Genomic DNA, 17,071 nt, shown 5'->3' on the forward strand with positions numbered 1-17,071 from the left:
CCATCTTGAAGGTTCTCTGAGGACAAGGACCAAGCCCGTGATCTGTTTTCATTTTAAATGTTATGTGTATTTGCTCATTTCTGTAATATTTTTTGTGCTAGCAGAAGACTAAGCAAGACCTAAGAAGCACGTGTGGATTCCGAGGCTGATGCTGTGGTGGGACAATGATAATGGGGAAAAGCACCAAGAAGAAAGGACAGAATGTGATAGGTGTGGTGACAGACAACTCGGTGGGGCCTTCTTGAAATTCTGAATGTTCATAGGATGAACTAGGGAGCGTTCCCTGAGGTGGGGACGGAGAAACCCTGCAGGTGTCCAGGCAGAGGGGCCCACTGAGTGGACGCACTGGTGGGAGTGTGGGGGGGAGTCTGTGTTAGGGGTCCATGGAGATGGCAGCCTGCGAGGAGAAGGGAGGGCCCTGGGCTTGGCCAAGGGCACAGCCTAGATGAAGAGCAAATGCCGGTAGCTTGTGCTGGGCTCCGAGGCCAGCACACTCTGCACCCACGTGACATCGTGGGTGCCCAGCCAACGGCCTCTCTGGTGTGTTCAGCCTCTGGTGCTCAGCAGGGAGGCGAGTGTTATTTCCAGATTGTAAGAGTGAAAACTGAGGCTTGGGGACGAGAAGCCAGCTGCCCAAGGTGGAGGAACAGTGAGTAAACAGGGACTGTGTGGTTGGAAGAAGGAGCAAACAAAAAGAGAAAAGGCCTAACCCCATCTCCCTGGCCATTCCCTCCCCGAGTCCTGGGGAAGGGGGTTTTCATTGCTCCACAGGCGGGAGAGGAGGGAGGGAGGCCTGTGGGTGGAGGAGGGTGGAGAGGGCAGGCCCCACCACAGCGGATGAAAAGAATTCTCATCTGTCCCCAGCGCAGAGAGTCTTCCGGTGCTTCTTTCCTGAAGCCTGGCCTGGACGTACTTACTGTAAGTGCAATGTCATGTCCCATTGTCGCTTAGTTATTTGCACACACATTCTCTGAGTCTCTTACAAACCCTTCATGATCACAGTTGTTTAACTTTGAATAACATCGACCAAGTAAATGGACCACATTTATTACAATTCCTTCTTATTATTGATCACTTAGGGTTTTTTTTTTGATATTTCTAAAACACATAAACAATGCCATTAAGTAATGCTAAGGATACTGAGAGTGCTATTTCCTGAGGGTTGGTTTTCAGACTGGGTTTCAAAGGTCTGAGCAGTTTCTCTGGGTGCCGTGGGTTCTGACCCTCCACAGGGCCTTCGACAGCTGTGGATGTGTTGAGGAGGCCAGGACCAAACCCCGATGACATTGCATCTGCTTTTCTAAATGAACATGTTCCTTTTGTCCCAAGCAGGTGGGTAGGGGTAGGAGGGTACTGCTGAAGGGGGAAGGGCTGCCCTACATAACAGCCTCACATAAAAGGGGCAGGTGCGCAGGTGGGACCGGGCTGGTGGCAGCTCTGCCTGACACCCTGAACTCATGGGGGCAATTACCTGCCTCAAGTGTCCCCCACCCTTCCTTGGGCCATTCCCTTAGTTAAGAAAACAGTCTTCCTATAGAAAAAAGTTCAGGGTGCAGGGATTCCCATACATTTTCATCCGACCCTGTTTGAAGTGTAGCCCCAGAGTCTGTAACTGTCACAGCAAACCCCAAGCACACAGAGACAGAAGCTTGTGGCTAGCTTTTGGTCGCTGTGATCTGGAATCAGAGAGCAGCTGCCTTGACACATGCCACCCTGCACATCCCAGGTGGGGAAGGCCTGACAATAGGTGGATGTTCTGAGGCTCTGAGAGAGATCCCAGCTCTGTGGGCTTGGGCTCCAGACAGTTCATCCTTCTATTGGCGGATTGATGCCCATGAGCCAGACTCCTCGGGGAAGAAACCAACAGAAAATGTATGCAGAAGCAACGAAAGAGAAGGAAAGCACTGTGATTGTTCTTGGCTGCCACCTCCAAGTCAGAATGGTCAGCAGACCATAGCCAGACGTGTGGGAGCTACCTAGAAAAGGCCATTTCCTTGCCACGCTCCTCTCCTCCTGCCACCACCCCTGCCTTTTATTGCCATTACCTGACTGTACCAGGTTGCATGACTCAGCATGTGGCTGTCAACCACTCCCAAAGACACACCGTGGATAGCAGCCACAGACCCAGTCCTCAAGAAGGTGACACGAGGCACATCAGTCAGGAGCCAGAACACATACCTGAATATGTGGATGTCGATGGCTGGAGCTCTTAGAGGAAAAGATCCGACGGCTCCCCCAAACTCTGATAAACTCGTACACCAAGCAGGCTGAGGCACTCATGTTTTTAGGTGGTTTTTAAGAAAGTCTCATTTATCTTATCAAGAGATGTGCCCTTGAAAACCTGGGAGGAAATGTGGTCTTGTGGGGAAGCGCTGTGCCGGCAACACAAGGGCCCGTGTTGTCTTCTTAGCTCTGCCACTTGTTGTCAGAGCTTTGCTTCTGGGCCACTGGAGTTAAGAGGAGGTCACACCTGCCCTCTCATTAGCCCAGGACACCTCTCCAGTTGTGTATCAGGGTGATGGAGTCCTAAAGCCAATGTGCTCCTCCCAATAAACCAAAACAAAGAGTAACTCTAAAAGGTGAGTTTCTTGCAAACAATGGAATATTCTGAGAATCTGTGACATGAGTTTGTAAATGAGTAAGAAACAAGAACCACTGATGAACTAACTCATAATGATACCGCTGAAAGCTAGAGTGGTTCTGGGCCAGGGGAGCACCAACACACTGTGCTGGAAGTAGGTTCATTGCCTGAGTCCTGTCATGTGGAAAGAACTCACCTTCTTAACCTTCTCTGTATGGGTCTCTGCTTGGGTATGAAATGTGGCAATTAAAAACACTTCTTTAATGAAGGGAGAGCGGGTTCAAGATTATTCCTATAAAATATAGCATCATTGTCTACCTTGAGTGAGCTAGAAAGTGTGGAGTGTCAGCTGGCACATTGGGAACTGGCTATAGAAATGGTCACATGGCCCTAGCCAGCTAGCTTAGTGGTAGAGCATGGCCTGGCGTGTATGTAGAAATACTGGGTTCAATTCCAAGTCAGGGCACACAGGAGAAGCACCCATCTGCTTCTCCACTCCTTCTCTCTCTCTCTCTCTCTCTCTCCCTCTCTTCTCCTTTCACAGCCATGTCTCTAATGGTTCCAGCAAGTTGGCCCCGGGCACTGAGGATGGCTCCATGGCCTCACCTCAGGCACTAACATAGCTTGCTTGGTTGCTGAGCAATGGAGCAGTGGCCCCAGATGGGCAGAACATCAGCCCCAGATGGGCTTGCCAGGCGGATTCCGGTCGGGGCGCATGCACGAGTCTGTCTTTCTGCCTCCCTGTCTCTCACAGGAAAGGAAAGGAAAGGAAAGGAAAGGAAAGGAAAGGAAAGGAAAGGAAAGGAAAGGAAAGGGAAGGAGGAAAGGAAAGGAAAGAAAGGAAAGGAAAGGAAAAGTCACACATGAACACCACTGTGAATTCTGTGGCATCATAAAGGTCATTTTGGTGATTTGAATCTGCAGGCAAGCATAAGTCATTGAATAGTCTTGCTTTTGTGGAGTTCTTGGAAGCTTGCATAGGCTTCCTCTGAGAAAAACACTTCCTGGTAGAACTAGTTAAATGTGAAGTGGGTTTCCCAGAGAATGTGAGTTCCATGTCACAGGAGGTGTTTAAATGCAGGGTGGACAAGCACGTGGCAGGGTTATCATAAAGACTATGCAAGTATTACTTTGGAAGCTGAATTAGATAGACTTTAAATTCCTTTCCCAATATTGATGCCTGTAACTCTAAAGGATCAGATTTTACTGGTCACAAAGAGTTTTGAATTTTAGTTTCAGTTTGCTGCTGCTTTAGCCATAAGTAGAGTAGAGAAAGAGCCCATAGGAATGGCTTATATGCAGGGATCATGAACTCTGGAACTTCATATAGTGACAAGATTAGGTAAAATTGTGCAAGACTTTAGATTAAATAGTTCCTGCTCTTGTCCCCGTGGGTCAGGGTAGAGGAATAGGACATCTCACTAGGCATCGTTGAGTGGTTGTATTTGGGTAAAAGGCTATCTTCACCATTTACTCTCTAGCCTGGTGACTTGCAACTTTACAACTGTGTGTAAAGTTGCAACTTTACAACTGTGTGTAAAGTTGCAAGAGTGCATACATGCATAAGGGGTTAGCTGAGAATACAGGTAAAACAGTATGGTACCAAGCACATCACAGGTGCTTAGTAAATATAGATGATGGCTGGGAAGTGAGAACGAATGTCAATAAATAGTGTGAAGATCAGATCATCTGGTCTTTTTAAACTTTTAGTGAGATTGCATGTGGTCAACTTTTCTTCGAAAACAAGTAGAAATGTGTGTTTCTGTGTATATGGGTGTGGTCAGACTGATGACAACTTTTAAAAAGAAATGTATAATGTAGATAATCTCATTTATATTTTGGAATTTAAAATTTTATTTTTATTGTTTGTTGCTTGATGATGATTATTTTTTCCTCTCCAGAGAGATTCGCAGCTACAGGAAGTGCTATAGCTGAACCCACTTTTGAAGGTAAGGTGACTTTTGAATGACCCTGGGCACAGAGAAGAGTGAAAAAAAACCTCAGGGCAGTGGTGAGTGTGATATTTGGAGCCAAAGTGTAAAAGTGAAGTTCTGTTTAAGTATGTTTTAAATAGTTACAGCCCTAAAAACATTATTTTTAAATCACAATTTTGCTTATTTTTAGAGAAATTCTAGGATAAGCAAGGCAAAAAGGAGAAAATATTCGTATAGTTCTATTCCCAAAGATAAAACTGGCAACCTCTGTTCTGCTACCTTCCAGATTCTTTTTTTTTTTTTTACTATTTATTTTTTACATTTTATTTATTCATTTTTTTAGAGAGAGGAGACACAGAGAGAGGAGATAGAAGGAACAGAGGGAGGAGCAGGAAGCATCAACTCCCATATGTGCCTTAACCAGGCAAGCCTGGGGTTTCGAACCAGCGACCTCAGTGTTCCAGGTCAATGCTTTTACCCACTGCACCACCACAGGTCAGGCTACCTTCCAGATTCTTTTACTCTTAAAAATGAGGTTGCTCTAATAATATTTTATATTTAATTTTTAAAATTTATTGACTGATATTTTAGAGAGAGAAGAAGAGAGAAAGAAAGAAACATTGATTTGTCGTTTCACTTATTAATGTTTTCATTGATTGACTCTTGCGTGTGTCCTGACCAAATGGAACCTGCAACCTTGTAGATTGGGTCAGTGCTCTAACCAACTGAGCTACCCGGCCAGGACCTAATAACATTATATATATGTATGCAAAACTATTATATTTATAATTAGCCAGCTGGACTCAGCTTAGACGATCCCAATTTTGTTGGCAACATACAAAGCATCATAGTCAGGAGCCAGTCGAACACATGCCTTCTTCTCTTCATCAGGTCAGAGCAGGGTGTTAACCTTGGCCACACCAATGTCATAGAGCATCTTCACAGCCTGTTTGATCTGGTGCTTGTTGATCTTGACATTCACAATGAACACAGGTGTACTCTTGTCTTTTGTCTTCATGGCTGACCCGGCAGTCAGAGGACCTTGATGGAACAGTGGTCAAGCCTGTTTCTCCTGGGGTGTTCTTCCGAGAATATTTAGTCTGCCTTCAAAGCCACAGTGTCTTCGTCTGTGAAAAGGTGGGTGATGTGCAGATCTTTTTTTTGTGGCTGTGGATGCCTTTCAGCACTGCTTTCTTTGCCTTCAAAGCCTTTGCTTTGGCTTTGGCTTTGGCTTTGGCTTTGGGAGGGGCAGGGGCTTCCTTCTTCGCTTTTGGCGCCATCTTCATGCAAAGACAATATTTTATGTTTTTAAACAATAACTTTTCTTGTCATTAAACATTTCCCCCATATACAGAGGTGGGAAAAAGTTAGCTTACAGATGTGAGTACATGAGACACAGAGTGTATTCTTTTTTACTGTAATCATAACCTGTATGACTTTCTCCATATGAACAACTATAAACCTACATTTGCCTACAGTCGTATATTTTTTCAAAATTGAACTTGCTTTATTGTTTTCCTGGCTATAAATGTAACACAGAGATAGAAATAGCATGATTAATATGAAGGTAAAAATTACCTGTGACCTGCCACCTCCCCCTACCCTTGATAATCAGAGTTAACATTTTGGTATATATCTTTCAGACTGTTTTTTCTAATGCATGTTTCTTACACACAGATAATTCCCCCTCCTCCAAGATTGAGTTCATATAACATCTGATGTTTTATAACCTGATTTTTAAACTTAAAAATACATTGTGATTATTTTTCCAGTTATGAAGCATCTTGCATGGCTTTATGTTAATGGCTCCCATTATAAATTATGGATGGATTATCATTTATTTCATTGGTGGCTTTTAGTTAATTCTCTGTGTGCTCACAATAATGTGATGCATGTCTTTGCTATTAATAATCCTGTGCATAAACATAATGACCTTTTCATGATAAGTTTGTAGAAGTGGAATTGCTGAATCAAAGAAATACACACAACTTTAAGGTTCTTAATACACATTACCAAATTGCTCTTGACAATGGTGGTACCAGTCTGCACTCCCAGCAATGGCATACAAATGGGCACTCTCATTACTGAATTTTACCAGAATATAATCTATCTGAAGTATTATATTCTGGTAAAATTCAGTAAAATGCATTACTTTTTTTTGTGTGTGTATTTTTCTGAAGCTGGAAATGGGGAGGCAGTCATACAGACTCCCGCATGCGCCTGACCGGGATCCACCCGGCACGCCCACCAGGGGGCGATGCTCTGCCCATCTTGGGCGTTGCTCTGTTGCGACCAGAGCCACTCTAGCGCATGAGGCAGAGGCCACGGAGCCATCCCCAGCGCCCGGGCCATCTTTGCTCCAATGGAGCCTTGGCTGCAGGAGGGGAAGAGAGAGACAGAGAGGAAGGAGAGGGGGCGGGGTGGAGAAGCAGATGGGCACTTCTCCTGTGTGCGCTGGCCGGGAATCGAACCCAGGACTTCTGCACGCCAGGCCGACGCTCTACCACTGAGCCAACCGGCCAGGGCTGTTTGTTGTTTAAACAGCTCAAATCTATACATATTAGATACAAGTTTATATTTAATTTAAAAAGTGTTTTTTTAATTACAATTTACACTCAATATTATTTTGTATTAGTTTCAGGTGTACAGCATAGCAGTTAGACAATCATATACTTTATAAAGTGTTCCTCTTAATATTTCTAGTCCCACCTAGCACAGTACATAGTTATTACAATATTTGTATTTACTTTCTTTTTTTTTTGACAGAGACAGAGAGAATCAGAGAGAGGGACAGATAGGGACAGACAGACAGGAAGGGAGAGAGATGAAAAGCATCAATTCTTTGTTGCTATACCTTAGATGTTCATTGATTATTTTCTCATATGTGCCTTGACTGGGGGACCACAGCAGAGTGAGTGACCCCTTGCTCAAACCAGTGACCTTGGGCTCAAGCCAGTGGCCATGGGGTTATGTCTATAATTCCACACTCAATCCAGTGACCCCGTGCTCAAGCTGGTGAGCCCCCGCTCAAGCCGGTGACCTTGCGGTTTTGAACCTGGGTCTTCCGTGTCCCAGTCCAATGCTCTATCAACTCTGCCACCTCCTGGTCAGGCTGTATTTACTTTTTATTAGAATTTATTATTTGTTAAATTACTGACCTTCTGGTTTCTCTCTTTCAGTATATTTTAAAAACATTTATTTATGTAAACCACTTGGAATTTCTTTTGATGTAAAATTGTAAGTGACTAAACCTTAATTTGTCTCTGCACCCTTTATTTATATAATCCATTCTTTCCCCATGGTGTGAATGCCGCTTGTATCGTGTAATCCATCTATGCTACTGGGGTCTATTTTATATCCCACTATTTTAAACATTGGAATCAGTCATTCTAAATTGACCAGTATGTATCCAGTAGCTGACAATCTCGTGGGAGGGAGAGGCTCTTGCTTTTGAGAAAGAAAACTTTCTTGATTCTAAAAAGATGGGTGAGACACATTCATTCATCTCAGCAATGTTTCTCTCACTGGGCCCTAAGGATGGAAAACAGAATGTCACGGCGGGGAAGCAGGAATCCAGAATGCAGAGCATGACCGACCAGTAATGATACTGGTGGGGAAAGCTTGAGGGAAAACCCCTCCTGCAGAGGTCCCCGCAGAAACTGAAGGTTTGCCTCAGGGACTCTGACACTGAGCAGTCACCCAAGTTCTGGGACCCTGATGAGAAATTGAAAGCAAAGAGATTGTGGGAGGTGAAGGTGGTATTTTTCTCAAGTTTTTAGAGAAAAAACAAAACCAAATCAAAAGATCCATAGAGTCACGCCTCAGTAAATCAGTAACTTCCATTGGATCTATGCTTAAAATGCCACCATTTTAAACGTAAATACTGTACTACTAATAAGTTGAGCTACTGTAATAGCAAGTTATACATTTATGAAACAAAAACATAAGTGGGTGGAAATGGTGTCCTCTGATCTAACTGTACCTCTGGACAACCTGGATATTCATTCACACCACGAACCTTCAGCCAGAGCGGCAGAGGATACTGGGGTGGTGAATTGTAAGTGCAGGCAGATATAGAGGAGGAGATAAATTACCTTGAGTGATGAAAAACTAAGAATAGAAAGTAAGAGGAGATATGTAAAATAAGATGAAAGGCACAGTAACACCATGTCATCCCAAATGAAGTGGCTCGAGTGGGAGGTGAATGTTGGACACTGATATGTGGTGTGCCATTACGACACCACCACCTCTTCCATGGTGTGTTTGCCCTTATTTAAAGTTCCCTTTGCGTGTAAGTTTGGTAAGCTACCCAGATCCCATTCAGAACTAGGCAGCGCAAGAATAAATAAATATATTGATTTAAATTTTTTAAAATTTATTTTTAATTACAGTATACATTCAATATTATTTGGTATAGTTTCAGGTGTACAACATACTTTACAAAGTGTTCCCCCAAATATTTCCAGTACCCACCTGGTACCATACATAGTTACTACAATATTATCAACTATATTCCCTAATTATATTGATTCTTAGGTGCTTTCTGATGTATTGTAAAATTGAGTTTTAACAATCAATCAGAATAAAAGGAGGAATACTTTTGTTTTGATCACTCCTTACTTAAGTGAAACTAATTTTTTTTCCCAGGAGAACTTCTACTTTTTAACATTCATGCCCAATGCTGGCAGTCAGGTGAGTGTTCTACTGTGGTATTTGCCTGTACGCTCAGCTATAGACATGTGTAGGATTTTCTGCCAGTGAAGATTTGCTTTACAAAAATAGAATCACATTTTAAATACCTTCTGGCATCCTACTCTTCCTCCCTAAACATTCCTGGCAATCTCACCACATCATTCCTTTTAGTCATTCTTTTGATGGCTGGTGATATGTTAGGGCAGTGGTTCTCAAAGTGTGTGCCGGGGTGCACTGGTGCACCCTAGAAGATTTCCAGCTCTGCCCTATGGTATTCCAGAGAAATGTGTGCCTGTTGGGGACCAAAAAACCAACAGGGTTTTTGGAGTTTAGATTTTTGGGGGACAGAGGTGTGGGGAATTGGCTGTAAGCTGACAGTCTGCCCAACCCCCCCACCTCACTTGTCTGATTAGGTTGCAAAAGGCTGTTAAGCTGTGGTGCTGGATTGTTTACACTACCTGCCATGTTCCCCAGAAAGACTGGAGGCAAGTTTCTTCTATCCTTCGTTTGGTGTAAAGTTAAAATGATATGTATGCTGGGGGTTTTCTGCACTCAATATGAATAAGAGTAAAAAGAGATGAATTCTTCAATGTATTGATGAAGAAATGAGAGTTTGCCTTTCAAATAGATGCCCAAACTTGAAGAAATCATTAGGACACATCAGGCTCATGTTTCTCATAAACACAAGAATGAAATACTTAACACACTCGCGCTGGGACCTGCCAAATTTACTAAATCTTACTAAGAATGTATCTATATATATTTATATATATATATATATATATATATATATATATATATATATATATAAATAACTTTTTTGTCTTTTTAAAATTTTTTAACCCCTCTTTTTTATGAATTCTAAAAAGCATAACTCAAAAAATGTAACATAAAAATATTTTTTAATGTCAGAATAAATTTAATTTGACATATTTATTTCATTTAATTACCATAAAAGAATGCTTGGACTTTATATTTTTTTCTTTAATATTTGACTTAATTATTATAACATATTTCTCAAAAATTTGATATAGTGTGCCTATAATTATTTGTAGGATTTTAAGTGTGCCTTGACTTCAAAAAGTTTGAGAACCACTGTGTTAGGGTGTTGATATGTTAGAGTGTTGATATGTTAGGCTGGGGGTTGTTTCTACTTTTTGTTTTGCCCAAATAATATGGAATTGAAATAGTCATCCTTTTTTATTTATTCTTATGTAACAATGCTTTTGCTTTCTAGGAGACAGTCTCCAGGAGTGCTAAGCTAGAATACGCAATATACTTTTGATGTTGCTAGAGGTTGCCAACTGCTTTCCAGAAGGTTGTCTCATAACATCGGCAGCAACCCCCATGGCTGCCCTTGTCCATATCCTCTTCAGTGGTGAAAAGGATCATTTCTTCACATTTTTCACCTACCCCGTGACATTTCTGTGTAAGTGAAATTTTTCCACTTTCTGGAAAATGTATTCTTAATCTTGACCAAGTCACAACGCATTCTATGAAGATGAAATTTTGGTGTAGAGACCATGGTTAAGACAGTGAGAACACGTGAATCAACCTTCTTCTCTACCATATGCAGACACACTCAAAGGTCTTAATTTAGTTTGCATACAAAAGAAGGGCAGGGAAAAGGGTGAATGATTTTGAATTAACATCAGCAGCGTCTAACCAGGTTCAACTAGGGTTAATGGACAAGCAGTCCATTCAAAGACCTTGTATGTCACAATAATCAGGAGTGGTTTACAAGGCAAACGTCCCAGCTCCCACCTGACATGGCACACACACAGGCGCACAGTCTGAAATGACATAGATAAAATCGCAATAGTACTATTTTTCATTCCACTGATAAGCTCCCTGTGTACTGGGAAGGCTGGCAGAGTCTTGAGAGCAGATGATGTGAGAAACCATTAATCAGAGCAAGGACTGGCTTCCATCTGAACCCCAGCACAACTTTCTTCTCACCTCCATCCCCCCACCCCCACCGCCCAACACACACATCACAGGGCTGGCTGCCAGAGATGTGATCCATTTCTGGGCAGGTGGGCTTGGAGTGAGACCCAGGAAAAGACCTCCACAGAAGACTGTTTCTCTTGTAGAATTCACTCTTCTTCCCCTTCCTGACACCAGAGCAGCCTCATGGCTGTAGGGAAGACGATGGGGCATGAGGGACAACTCAAAGTCCACCTTGTCCTGCCCTGCCCTGAAGCTTGGTGATCTCCAGCCAGTCCCGTGTTTTGTGCTGGCTGAGTCTGCCATTTCTCTTCGCTCCCCAGCCCCCCCACCCAGGCGTGGCTGAGGCCTGGAGTTGGGTGAGGATGGAGGGACAGGAGTCCTGGCCTCCCTTTTGCTTGGCCTGGCATTACCCAGCCAGCAAGTCTTGCCAAGCAGCCAGCTTTCGGCCCACAGGATGCTGAAGGGGCAGCGAGGAGGGGGGGCGTGTTGGGGAAGGTGGGCCTCCGTCTCCCCGCCAACACTTCAATCTTCCCCTCCTAACTTTGTGTCCACCCAACCACAGAGACCTCCACAGAATCTCCTGTGAGAGGCTGCAAACGCTTCTATCAGCAGAACACAACTTTTTTTGAGGAGGCAGCTCATGCCTTCAGATTGTGAAACATTATCTGGATATTCACTTATTCTTTTATTTATCATCTGTCTGTGACTGGCGGGCACCAGGGTGGGCAAGTGAGGTGCCGAGGGCACTCTCAGGGTCACACAAGTGCTAGTCTCATGTCTATGCCCTCCAAGGTGATGTAAACCCATGGGATTAGAGACAATGTCTGCATATGTTCACGTGTTAGTTCCAAGAACACAATATGTGCTCAATTAATAATATCTAATTGGTTGAGCTTGTGTTCTCCAAGGTATTTGTTGACTGTACTTGGCAGAATAAACATTCAAAAGTGTGGGGAATTCAAGTCCTCACAACCTGGAGGAGCCCGGAGAGGCTGGGTCAGGATGCCAGTGGGGAGGGCACTAAGAGGGGCACTGAGGAGGGTAGTACTCCCAGCTCGATGACAACGGGAGCCTGCAAACCTCCTAGAGGAACCTCCTGATCCCTTATTTATTCACTTATTTAGATTCTGGGAGTGCTGACCATTTGTACAGGTGGTAAGACAGCCCCCTCACCCCTGGCCCTTGGTCTCCCCAGGAGTTGAGAAACTGGCGAGTAAGGAGGGGAATGAAGCCTAGAAGCCTCTTTGCTAAGTGTGATGAGCAAGAAGTGAGCCCTGGAAGCTGCATCTACCCTGGCCAACCCAGTCCTGGCACAAGGTAGGCTGGGCACACAGAAGGTGCCCTAAATAATTATATTTCAACTGGTAGCAAGAAGCCCAAGGAATAGGAGCACTAACTGCAGAGGGAGGGGCAGGGTGGATTGTTCACTCATAAATGACAGAATGGGAGACTATCCGCAATGATAAATATATGAAAAAAGTGTAGGCCCTGGCTGGTTGGCTTAGTGGATAGAGCATCGGCCCAGTGTATGGACATCCCAGGTTCGATTCCTGGTCAGGGCACATAAGAGAAGTGACCATCTGCTTCTCTTCCCCTCCCTCTCTCACGTCTCTCCCTCTTTCCCTTCCCACAGCCAGTGGCTCCATTGGTTTAAGCCAGGGGTACCCAAACTACAGCCCTGGGGCTACATGCGGCCCCCTGAGGCCATTTATCCGGCCCCTGCCACACTTCCGGAAGGGGCACCTCTTTCATTGGTGGTTAATGAGAGGAGCACAGGATGCATCCTGGAGTACTGTATGTGGTGGCACTGCAAAGCGCAGCATCGCTCATGTACAGTACTACTTCCGGTGACGCGGGACGCATGCGTCACAGCTCCAGAAGTGCATCATATCACTTGTTACGGCTAGCAGTGACAAATATGGAACTGGACATTGACCATCTCATTAGCCAAAAGCAGGCCCATAGTTCCCATTGAAATACTGGTCAGTTTGTTGATTTAAATTTACTTGTTCTTTATTTTAAATATTGTATTTGTTCCCGTTTTGTTTTTTTACTTTAAAATAAGATATGTGCAGTGTGCATAGGGATTTGTTCATAGTTTTTTTATAGTCCGGCCCTCCAACGGTCTGAGGGACAGTGAACTGGCCCCCTGTGTAAAAAGTTTGGGGACCCCTGGTTAAAGCATTAGCCCCAGGCACTGAGGATAGCTCAGGTGATTCACGCATCGGCCCCAGACAGGTTGTTGGGTGGATCCCAGTGGGGCGCATGTGGGATTCTGCCTCACTATGTCCTCTCCTTTCACCTATAAAATAGAAAAGAAATGTGGGTGGTTTCCATTCAAGTTCAGAAGCTAAAGCCAAGCTCTAAAATGGGTACTTGCATGTAAAAGTCAGTAATTTAATAAAAAAACATTGAATCCTAGATAGCCGATGATACTGGGGCGGGATTACAAAAGTACCTTCTCAGCACGCCTGCGCTTACTGCCACTCATATTTCTGTCAATCCCCAACTGACATGGTATTGGGGAATGCAGTTTCCGTCTGTTTGAGTCAGTACACTGAGTTATGTAGCCAGGAGGAGCCAGTGACTCATGGTCACTGAAAAGTGACGCATCTGAGGAGGTTTCCCAAGAAGTGACAGAGGCAGTCTCTTTCACCTGGAAAGGCCTGTGAAGACGGGGCTCTTTCTCTCTTTCCCTTTGACTGGGTGGTAGATTCAGATCAGCTTTGCAGCCCACACAGGGCTAGGGTTCACTTTCTGAAAACAAATTGCCCACTTCCTACAGGTAGAGACACAAGCTGCTGGGGTGGGGTGGGGATGAGTAAGGATGAAAGGAAGGAGCCCCCTTCTTCCTTTGAAAGCTGCCCTGCTGGGCGCCACAGCTGCAGGCTGCTGCCCAGAATTCTCTACCCTTAGAGAGGAAGGGAGGGGAGAAGACCAGTCCTGCTGCCAGACCTTTCTATCTATAATCATTCAAGACCCACTGCAATACGGAGAGATGTTACTGGTACTCCTATTTCGGTGGGGAGAACCGAGACTCACGTGGGTTACTAGCTTGCCCAAGCTCAGACAGCTGTAGAGTTAGGTAGGCCCTGCTGTCTGGCCACGCCAGCATGCGCCACGATGATGCCCATGTCCATAAAGTTTAAATCTCATTGATGGATATTTAAGCTGATTCCAATTTTTTAGTAGTACAATGACCAGAGAGAGCCTCTTTAGAAGGAGGCTATTTCGTGCTCCCTCTGGCAACACATACTAAAATGGGAATGATAAAGAGAAGATTAGCATGGCCCCTGTGAGTTGCATATTTTAAAATAAAATAAAAAATAAAAGAGGCTATTTCTTTGAAAAAAAATTTTTTTTGTTTTTTTCTACAATTGCAAAACTAATACATGATGGTTGTAAAAAATTTATACAACACCAAAATGAACAGCTCAGAAATGAAAGTTCTCTAGAGTAACTGCCATTAACAACTCGGAGTATATTTTTTCTGACTTCCTTCTGCACATATACAAACAACTATGTCCACAGACCTTGATATATTTTTAGAAAAAGTTAAATTCACAGACCATATTATGATTCAATCTTTTATTATATATCTTATATATTATATATTATATATCATAAGATTGCAATTTTCTGTTTTAAAAAGTATATGCAGAAAAAATATGGACGAGCAAGAAACTCTTAAATACTGATTTTACATATTTCTGTACTGTTCTGTACTTGAATCTTATTTTATTGATTGATTTTAGGGAGAAGGAGGAAGGAATAGAGAGAAAGAGAGAGAAGCATTCATTTGTTGTTCCACTTGGTTGTGCATTCACTGGTTGCTTCCCCATGTGTGCCCTGACCTGGGATGGAACCTGCAACATTGGTGCTTTGGGACGAAGCTCTAACCGGCCAGGGCCTGTGCTTGAATTTTAAAATATCTTTATTAAAGTATAATCTATATCTATATTCATATCTATATTTGAAAGTCGACATATCATGAGTGTATAGCTCAATAACTTTTCAAAGGTGAATACATATATCCTATGACCAACTCCCAGATGGAGAAACAGAATGTGCCAACCCCCAAACCTTATAATGATCACCTACACCAAGGGTAACCATATCTTGATGTCTAAATATATATATATATATTACCCATTTTTATCTGTGCTTAAATTTTAAGCATGCATTCGGATTAAAATGAGAATAATCAATACAGGTGTTATTAGCATATATGCAGATACAGTGGCCATCATTGGCTGCCAGCATGAATGTCTGGCTCATTCCTTAACAGCTCACATGGACTCTTCTTATAAGGCCGTTATCACAATTAATCTGGCTCCTTCTGATGGACATTTACCAACTATAAGAAACAATCTCCTATATTTCTCTGTACATGTAACTTTGAGATGTGTGGGGGGTTTTATTGTTTGTTTTATTTTGTTTTAAAGATAAATGCTACAAGTGGAATTGATAGTCAAAAGACAGCTAGATTAAAAACAAATTTTTTTAAATATATTATATATATTTTGCCGTAATAGCTCTCCAGAAAGAAGTAACAGCTTAGTTTCTTCTTCAAAACAAAAGCCAGGTGCTGGATGCAGACCACCCCACCACAGCCCCTGTGGCGGGCAGCCAGCCAAGCCCTCTCCCTGGGCAGGCCTGCCTCCTCAGCAGGTGTCTGTGGCTCCGCAAACAGACCAAGGAGCATACCCCACCCTCTACCCCCACAATCTTGCTCAACCCGTCCGCAAACTTGCAAAGAACTAAACAAAATCCCAAAGGCAGCAGCAGCGAGACCCTGTTAGATAGCAGAGCCTGCAGTGAGATGAGGGCCCTTGTGGCCTATTCTTACTTCCGCTGTGGACTGTGTGTGAGCCCTCAGGGAAGGCAGTCTGCCCCTCTGGGCCTTAGTCTCTTACATTTAAATGGGACATCTCCTAGCAACATGAACCCTGGCAAAGTCTGGCCCTTTCCCCCTCTTCTCAGCCTTGAGAGGTAGCCTGTTCTTTTGCCCTTGAAAGTGACAGGCAGAAAGCATTACTTCTCTGAGCACCCTCATCATCCACACTCTGCTACCTCCAACCACCACACCTAGTTCTGCTGGACCCTCAACCCCATGGGCAGCAAGCATAGCAGATAACGATAGATGGCTACACCATCCCTTCCTCACATTCTGAGGCTGCCAGAAGCCTCTGAATAGAACCTGGTTTGCTAACGCCCTTCTTAAAATGTACCTCCTAGTCCAGAGTTGGGCTGGACAAGCTGGTGGGATTCTCTTCTCTTCTGACCTGGGCATCATGATTCTGTAAATGCAGACTAAAGCTGCTTGTTCTCTCTTTCTCTTTTTCTCTTTTTCTCTTTCTTTCTTTCTTTCTTTCTTTCTTTCTTTCTTTCTTTCTTTCTTTCTTTCTCTCTCTCTCTTTCTCTCTCTCTCTCTCTCTCTCTCCCCTCCCTCCCTCCCTCCTTCCCTTCTTTCTCTCTCTCTCTCTTTCTTTCTTTCTTTCTTTCTTTCTTTCTCTCTCTCTCTCTCTCTCTCTCTCTCTCTCTCTCTCCCCTCCCTCCCTCCCTCCCTCCTTCCCTTCTTTCTCTCTTTCTCTCTTTCTTTCTTTCTTTCTTTCTTTCTTTCTTTCTTTCTTTCTTTCTTTCTTTCTTTCTTTCTTTCTTTCTTTTCATCAAAGCTGTGAGATAGTAAAAAAAAAAACTAATGAGCATGTGATAGGGACCTTGATGCCTCACACCTTCTCTTTGGTGCAAGATCACTGGCCTTGAGTCCAGGGGTCCCTGGGGTTCTACCCTCCACAGAAATGAACAGATGCTAGTGAGGTCAGCTTGGGAGTGGGCTGGAGGACCTCGACCCCTGCGGCACCTGCTGCCTAGTGCTCTGTGCCCTGGTGCTTCCCAGCCTCTCAGGCCTTCT

The 17,071-nt window shown here is 43.8% G+C and overlaps 2 pseudogenes; one reads left to right on the forward strand and one right to left on the reverse strand.

The window, feature by feature from the left end:
- Positions 1 to 5,323: 5,323 nt before the first annotated feature.
- LOC136397842 (large ribosomal subunit protein uL23 pseudogene) lies at positions 5,324 to 5,801 on the reverse strand (annotated as a pseudogene).
- An 8,591-nt stretch (positions 5,802 to 14,392) lies between these two features.
- On the forward strand, positions 14,393 to 14,488 carry LOC136402032 (U6 spliceosomal RNA; annotated as a pseudogene).
- The last annotated feature ends 2,583 nt before the right edge of the window (positions 14,489 to 17,071 follow it).

Source organism: Saccopteryx leptura, chromosome 3 (genome assembly GCF_036850995.1).
Source record: "Saccopteryx leptura isolate mSacLep1 chromosome 3, mSacLep1_pri_phased_curated, whole genome shotgun sequence".
NCBI classification, from domain to species: Eukaryota; Metazoa; Chordata; class Mammalia; order Chiroptera; family Emballonuridae; genus Saccopteryx; species Saccopteryx leptura.